Source organism: Electrophorus electricus, chromosome 11 (genome assembly GCF_013358815.1).
Source record: "Electrophorus electricus isolate fEleEle1 chromosome 11, fEleEle1.pri, whole genome shotgun sequence".
Taxonomy (NCBI): domain Eukaryota; kingdom Metazoa; phylum Chordata; class Actinopteri; order Gymnotiformes; family Gymnotidae; genus Electrophorus; species Electrophorus electricus.
Genome location: NC_049545.1, coordinates 3,256,744 through 3,265,000, shown reverse-complemented (window position 1 = coordinate 3,265,000; position 8,257 = coordinate 3,256,744). Strand labels below are relative to the sequence as shown.

General features: G+C 52.5%; 1 protein-coding gene across 3 annotated transcripts in view; it reads left to right on the top strand.

Moving 5' to 3' along the window:
- Positions 1 to 8,257, top strand: part of ndst2a (N-deacetylase/N-sulfotransferase (heparan glucosaminyl) 2a) — an 80,251-nt gene that overhangs the window by 40,451 nt on the left and 31,543 nt on the right. The gene's annotated exons all lie outside the window — the stretch shown is intronic.

Sequence of the window (8,257 nt, the reverse complement as noted above, 5' to 3'; positions counted from 1 at the left end):
GGCTAGAGGTGGCGTCTGATGACCGGAGCCACAGGGCTAGAGGTGGCGTCTGATGACCGGAGCCACAGGGCTAGAGGTGGCGTCTGATGACCGGAGCCACAGGGCTAGAGGTGGCGTCTGATGACCGGAGCCACAGGGCTAGAGGTGGCGTCTGATGACCGGAGCCACAGGGCTAGAGGTGGCGTCTGATGACCGGAGCCACAGGGCTAGAGGTGGCGTCTGATGACCGGAGCCACAGGGCTAGAGGTGGCGTCTGATGACCGGAGCCACAGGGCTAGAGGTGGCGTCTGATGACCGGAGCCACAGGGCTAGAGGTGGCGTCTGATGACCGGAGCCACAGGGCTAGAGGTGGCGTCTGATGACCGGAGCCACAGGGCTAGAGGTGGCGTCAGACCACGGAGCCACTGGGCTGGAGGTGGCGTCTCAATAGTAGTCTGGCTGTAAAATGTCCTTCAAGCCCCTCTGGTTAGCAGGGCCTTCTGGTAAAACATGGACAGACTGGTTTTTTTTTACAGCTTGTGTTGTTTTACAACTTGGACAGTAGCGCTAGCGAAGAAAGCGATCTCGCTGCCACTGGAGCGCGTGTTCTGTCGTTCTGCAGCTTGTAGAGCGGTGACCCCTGTCTGAATGAGTTTGTGCCCTGCTCCTCTCGTGTGCTGGTTCATTAGCGTCGTGCTAACGGAGCTCTGTGTGTCTGCTTGGCCCCAGTCCCCCCTTCTCCCACACTCCTGCGCTGCCACTCAGCTCTCTGTCAGGATGGGCTCTGACGTACAGCTGGGGTGGAGGAGACTGCAGCTTGTTCACAGAGGCATATGGGAGGGAGGGAAAGGGGTCTGTAACGGAGCTTCAGGAGAACTGGGAGTGAGAACAAGGTGTCCAAATCGGAGCTGGTGCAGGTGTCCTCCTGTGTCATGTGGGATAGAGGAGACTTCTCATGGACTACATTTCTTTCTCTCTCTCTCTCTCTGTCTGTCTCTGTGCGGGGGCTGAGGCTGGACATTTGTCACTGTCGTCCCCCGCCCGTTCTCTCTCAGCTGTCGCCACGGCGACAGGAGGAGGCCGCAGGCAGAGGCGTGACGCAAGGTGTGAGCAGAATCTGTCTTAGTCGGTTTGTGTGTGTTTGTTAGCGTGGGTGAGGTTTTGTCACGTAATGGACCTGAAGGAAGAGTACGTTATGAGCTTTTCAGGTCGTGTTGATGGGATGATGGGATGAGAAACTGTGTACGTGCAGTTGCGTGCGTGTGTGTGTGCATGCGGGTGAGCAGGGGGTCCTCAGCGCGGTGTTGATTGCGAGCTGTTGAAAACCTGAGTCGATTCGTTGCCAGGTGAGCTGAATTGTGAGGCGTGCCGTGTGCTGTAAACCCGCCACAAACCGGAGCCCCGCCCCTCGCCCTCACCTAACAGCAGCAGTGCATCAGCGGGGCCATGGAAACCGTACGTGGTGGGTGTGGTGAGGGGCTTAATGCAGAGGTGTTGAGTGGAGAGATCGCAGATGGGCCGGGCCGCCCGCTCTACAGGTCACGGCGGAGTGGGCGGGTGTTGGAGTCCACATGGCATTCTGCTGCCTTCTGGTGTGTGTGTAGCCAGACCCCCTGCATGGACCAACAGAGGCTCCGGGCGTTCAGCTATAGAGCAGCGTGCGGTGGAAGCCCACAGCTGCTCTGGGGTAGAGGGGAGCACAGACATGCCGTTCGTGCAGGACACACTGCTTTGTCTCACTCATGTGTCCTGCTCCCTTTCTCGTTGGATTCTTCTGTGTCTTGTGCTGCGTTTTTCTAGCAGGGGGTGCCGTCAGGGAGAGCTCTCGGTCCGCAAACGACCTTTCGGATGAGGAGAGAGACCGCCGGGCAAGGGAAGTGCTTAGTGGGGAAACTGACTGTGAGTGATAAAGGGGCCGAAACGCTCAGGGAGACCAAGCGAGCGTCTGTTGCCCTCTGTGCTGGAGGTGCGCATCTATGTGTGAAGGAATGTTCACAAGCTACTTCCTCCCAGGAGAGCGGCAGTTCCTTGACTGAGAGGGAGATTACCCACTGGGAGGGGGAGAAGGAGTGGGATGGCATGTGACAACCTTGTGTACAGAGCGAGAGAACATCAGCGGGAGGTGGGATCAGAATAGCGGAGTTGTCGGGCGTGTCGCCGGGCTTCGTGTGTGTTCCGTCAGCGCTGACGTCGGTGGCTGCAGGCCCGCTGTTCGAGCGCGCGGAGCGGAGCCGTTGGAGGAGAAAGCGTGGCGTTAGCCTGCCCCGCGCGCATTTAGGAGTGGCGCGGTACGCCACGGCTAATTCCCACCACCGCCGAGGGTAGCAGCTCAAGAGGCTGGCGGGAGTCGGAACGTTTTATGGTTACGACAGAAGTGAGGAAGCCAAAAAAAAAAAAAAAACGGGGAAAGATTTTTAAAAAATCTGCTCAGTGAAGGGTAGCAATATCCAGGCTTGGATGCAATTGTTTTCATAATAGGATATGTTTAAAGAATCTCTCTTTTCATGGGTCGGTCGGTGCGTCTGTCTGTCTTGCTCTGGTTGCTGAGCGTCAGGTAGCCTGAGCAGGCATGCTCGCTGACTTCTGGCACGCATACTTGTTGTGTTTGTATCTGTGGAAGAGGCTTATCTGGTGCAGGTTGTCATGTGATGCTCGTGTATAGAAGGGGGAAAACCCCCAAAACCTTTTGTTCTCCTCTGTAATGTAAACTTGTCAGTGGAAGTACCGAACAGTGAATGAGTGAACAGTGCACTGGCTTCTGCACTGGCTTCTGCACTGGCTTCTGCATTTTATTGCGAGCTCGCGCTTCAATCACCGTTCTCTTAAGCGTTGTCATTCTCAAAATTGGTGTTCCTGACTTCACTTGTTTTCTTAAATTATTTTTTTTTTTTAAATAGGGCCATTACAGTGAAATTTAGAGAAGGAGAGTGCCAATTCATGAACTTGAACGCCACCTTCTCTGTGTGTGTCTGTCGTCCCCCCCCCCCGTGTTCGTTCTTGTCTGGTGGTGCTGTACATCCATCTCCCTCTCAGGGACGTCTCGTCTGGGCCAAGGATCTCTGAGATCTCGGGATGTTTTAGTACCAGTCGTGCTCATCCGTTTTCGGTTGTGGTGTGTGAGGCGGGGGGAGGTTTATACGACCTGATTTGTGGGTTGCAGACATCGGCTCTGGAGGAGAGGAGAGGCGGCGTCCGCTGTGTCCTGTCCACACAGCGCAGAGCAAGCTCGGATCCGAGCTGCGATGGGGAAGTTTGTCCGTCTGGAAAGCCTGATGATGCTTTTTTGCTTATGGCTTCTTTAATCTACAGGAGTGTGATGAGTGGTGGCAGCGCCGATGAAGACTGTGGTGGAAGTTTGACTGCTATTTTACAACTCTGTTCTAACTAGGCCGCGCGATATCAGCTGACTAATGCCATGGCGCATGGGGAGATATCGGGCCCAGGGCTGAAATGAAATGGATACTGAGCTCTGTGTGTGTGTGTGTGTGTGTGTGTGTCAGAGCTACATGAAATAGAGGACGTTTTAGAACAGTAGGCTTTTGCTCTGGTTAAAATGTAGTTCATGGACCACTGTCACCCTTCATGTGACTTTAGCACTGGGGACTTTAACAGTCAAGTTCACTGTGGCAAAGCTGCAGTGGTGTGTGTGTTGAGTGAGTGACTGATCTCATTGTGTGTGACTGAGCACATCAGCAACACATCACCTAAAGAGTAATGGCCAGCCTCATAATGGATGAACACCCCCCCCCCCCCCCCCAAAAAAAAAATCAATTTCTCTCTAATTATTGTTATTTTAATGTCCAGAAAACCCACCGACTCCCCATGGCCGGAAGCCTGCGGCATCGTCTCCGCTGCGGTCCGTGACAGTACGGTTGGAGATGTGCTTGTGTTGTGACTGTGTCCGTGAGCAGGGGAAATGGCTCAACACTCCAGTGGGCAATTAAAGTGGTCTTAGCCCGAGTGCACAGAACTTATTGTGAAGCGCGTTAGCCTGGTGGAAATGAAGCAGAACTCTCGCCCAGTCGTTATCGGTGTTGCGCATTGTGAGTGTGTGTCTGTGGCGTACGCACTTATGTGGAGGCCTGGGAAAAGTGGTCTGGCCATCTAGTCGTCTGTTTGCTTGTTTTGGTTTCTTTTTGCAAGCTACATTTTCCAAGCCCACTGTTGTGTTCCGCTGTGGCGTGAAATCAGGCTATAGAGGGCACGTCCTCGCGCTCGGTGGGAGCCGCTGGTTTGCCTACTGAGTGACGGTGCTGGCGTTCAGTATGGATGCCATAGAAACATAAAAACGTGAATGAGCTGATTTTGTGCTTGACCGTTCAAATAGATTTACAAAGAATTCAGAGGAATCTTTTTACAGACCTCGGAAAGCTAAAGAGAAGAACAAACCGTGTTGGCTAGATAACGGATAATTCCTGAACATACCTCATGTCCATTGGATCTTTGGGAATTTGGAGGAATTTCCTTAATTGCTTGTTTCATTGTCATCCCCCCCCCCCCCTCCCCCTAAGCGCAGCCATGTTGTTGGGCTGTAGAAGCATTTTAGCACTGTTATCAGAAACTGCCCGAGCGACACACAGGACCCTGAGCTGCAGTGGTGTGGGGTAGAGCGTGTCAGGTTTATAGGCCCCAGCTCCATTCTAGTTAACCGCCGTTAACATTATAGCTGTTCTGAGGTCAGTTACAAGTCTGCTGCCAGCACAGCAACAATTCATAAAAGCTACAAGCTCCCACTGAACCACTGTTTATCTGCGAGTGAGTTTACCATAGTTTATTACCCCTACTATGGCACTGTTTTGTGCCCCTGTCTGGGGTATTCCTGCTCTTTCTGTCTAACCCAGCGGTAAAGGTAAACCAAACCAGGTGAGACGTTTGGAACCACCGGCCTAATCCGCGACGTCCACAGGACGTTTCTGCAGGGTGTGCCGAGTCATGTCTGTGGCACAGGAGTAGATGTACTCACCCATGTTAGGAGGTCCCGTCTGAGAGCTAACGCGGTGCGCAGGACCTGAGTGTGCCCTGATTTCACACCATATGCAGTTATCTGAACGTCATGTTGGATGTAGTTCTTCTGTCATTCATCTCTCTCTCTCTCTCTCTCTCTCTCTCTCTCTCTCTCTCTCTCTCAAAGTGCTACACTGCTAGTAATTTGAATTAGCTCCCTCCTGTGTAACATCTCAATCTGTTCGGCTCTGAATGCCAAACACTCCATCACATTGCCCCCAACCTCCCCCCCCCCCCTTCATGTAATATAGCTCCTTAGTTGCTATGGCGATCCCCTCACAGGACTAATTGAGGCTGAAAGAATGAGAGGCTGATCACATCAAGACTGCAGGACAGGAAACGCTACAGAAGATTCCCCAGTGGAAATGAAAGCGAAATTTACAGGGAATTGAAACTGAGTAAATGTTAGGAGAGGGTGTGGGTGTGTGTGTGTGCGTGTGCGTGCCCAAGCCATGATAGATAAGTGGTAATGCATTTCAGGAAACATGATGGTGATTCAGTATCAGAATGCCGTCCTCTTAAGGAGACGATAGACCATGGGGGACTTTGCTGGGAGTTCGCACCCCCGAACAGTTACACTACTGTAGGACCTAATGAATAGAAAACCATAGATAATGCTAATGTCTAATATCTAATGTGTAATATCTGATGTCTAATGTCCTCTCCAGGAACCGTGTCGAGTACCTCTGCCTTGTTTCAGCTTGCCTATAGCCCTCCTATAAGTGACATTAACAGATAAAGCACTAACTGTTTCGTTGCTATATTATGGCGTGGTGTGGAGTACTGGACAAGCAGTGAGACAGCAGGGTAATGATGTGAGACTGGATGAAGGCGTGAGAGAGCCGCACTGCTTCTGGGAGTCGTGTCCTCGGTCGTGTGTTCTTTCCTTGCTCTCTCTAGAGCGGGCTCGCTCGGACGAGTGCCCCTCCTGAGCCCAGGAGAGAGGACCTCTGCCAGGGTTGTCTGGAGAGCAGTTGCTCTGCTGTCGTGATTCGGAAGGGAGCGGTGGGTTTGTGTGTGCGCGCGCATGGTTTGTATGCACCGTGTAGTTTTTCTTGACATTGACAGCTTGAGCACAGTGCAGGGCAAAAAAAAAAGAAAAGATGTTTGTAATGTGTGGAAGAAAAAGCATTGTGCATGTGCACGCGTGAGCCAGCGAGCGTTTGAACCCCCCACCCCCCTGGGCAGACCGAGTGCAGCCCAATAAGGCCTCCCCTCATTCAAACACACACACACACACTCAGCCCTGGTCCCCTGTCAAAGCGCCCGTTAGCTCCTGGACCCTGGACGCAAGGGTGGCAGACGTCTCATAATTTAAGCTTCACTTCCTGTCTGTGCAGAGTTGCATCTCTCTCTCGCACACACACTCTGTCCTGCAGGCTGCGTCATGTTCTACAGCACAAAACATAACAGAAATGGTAGCAGGCCGTTCAGGAGTGTCCTGGGGTTATTCCTCCCTAATCTCTCTTACACACACTCACATTTAGCTTTGATGTGCTCCTTGTGTGTGTGTGTGTGTGTGGAGCTGTGTTTGTTGGTTCTTGTTTTTCTGTTCTGTGCTTGATCGCAATTCTGTGTGTGTCCTGCCTCCTGCGTTAACCTGGATTAGCATTAATCCGTGTGTAAACATGCCCTGTGGGAGCCTGTGTTTGCTGCCGAATATGAGGACCTGGGCAGGCGGCGCCAAAGTCCTCAATGAACATTTGAGTATTTGTAATCCTCCGCCCCGTGGGCTGTCCTGTCCCCTGCCTGGCCCACGCTCCTCCCTCCGGCTTGCGGCTCCTCCTCCTGCATCGTGCGGCCCCTCCCACGGCATGCTGTCCAAGGCTGGTATTGCAGCATAGACAATATCACCCTGCCCCTGGATGCCCACACACCGGCATCGCTGCTACAGGTGTGAAGTCTGTGTCTCGCTCTCGTCGTCTGACTGCCCCTCTCTAATGAATTACATGCTAATGTGGGTTCGAGCTGCATCGCAGCCCTTGGGTGTGATTTGAATGGGGCGGACTAAGAGGGCAGCGAGCCTGTTTGATTACTGAGTCCTGGCCCTCCGCCCTGACTAACGAGGCTCTGTCAGGAGCAGCGTCCTGTTGATCGCATGGCCATGCTTGGCTTTGATGGGTCAGATGTCACTCAGACGGGCGTTTCCTGAGGCTTCAAAGCCTCTGTGTGGGGGTGACATCTCCCTCCCTGTCTGAGGCTGTGGCTGTAATGAAGGCTCCCAGCACCCTCTCAGGGGCCTCATCTGGAGAGTGTGTGTGTGTGTGTGTGTGTGTCAGTGAGAGAGTGAGTACTCAGGGCCAGTCTCACAGTCACAAACAGATGAGTCTGGAAGCTTCCTCCCTTATTTATGTGTCTCCATCACACTCCAACTTATCCCCCCCCCCCCCCCCCCTCTCTCTCTCTCCCACCCAATTTCTCTTTTCCTCTGAATGACCTCTTTGCTGGGGAATGATGTCTCGACCTCTCACCCCCCCACCACCACACACCGTCTCTCCCCCAGTCTCTGCTGTGCTGTGAATGCTCTGCGTTCTCTCTCTCTCTCTCTAAATGTAGTACGTGTGTTTGTGTTGGTATGAGCCATGCAGGTGTGTGTGTGGGAATGGCCTTGGGGCTCTGGCGTTTGGCACGTCTCCTACACACGCCCCCTTTTCCAGCCTCCACTCATTTCCGCTTCCTCGGACATCCACGCTCTCTGACTTTTCGTCGTTCCTGGGTGAAGCCTCCCGATTCCACACTAAAACTCACCTGACTGCGCTAAATCAGGAACAGTAACGTTTAGGGTTCTTGGCCTCCTGGGTAAAACATGTCATTTGTGCTCCGTGACGTTGGGACAGGCAGGGCACAGGGAGTGTCATCACGTGCTGACCCGCATACCCGGGGGAGAACACGAGCCTTGTTCCCATGAGACCGGCTCTGTACGGAACCACTATCTATGGCTCCATCCTGTCCATGTTTACAGGGTGGCACATAATGTGTATTTGTAGAATTTCATTAATCTTTTGATTTGTTGCATTCATTTAATCTGGTGTATTTTTTTTTAAAACAGAAATTGCGTTCATTTATTTTCATCAGTGTTTAGTTTCATACTGCACAAAGTGCCTCAAATGTAAGGATTTGTGGTGTGGATCATATCATTGGCCTCCTACACGTGTGAGGGCTTTGCTGACAAGTTCATGCGTATCTGTGAAGTTCTTCCTGTTGTGGTGCTGTCTCCAGACCCTGAGAGTTTATACATACACACACCCCAGGGTTAGGACAGATGAGACTTCAC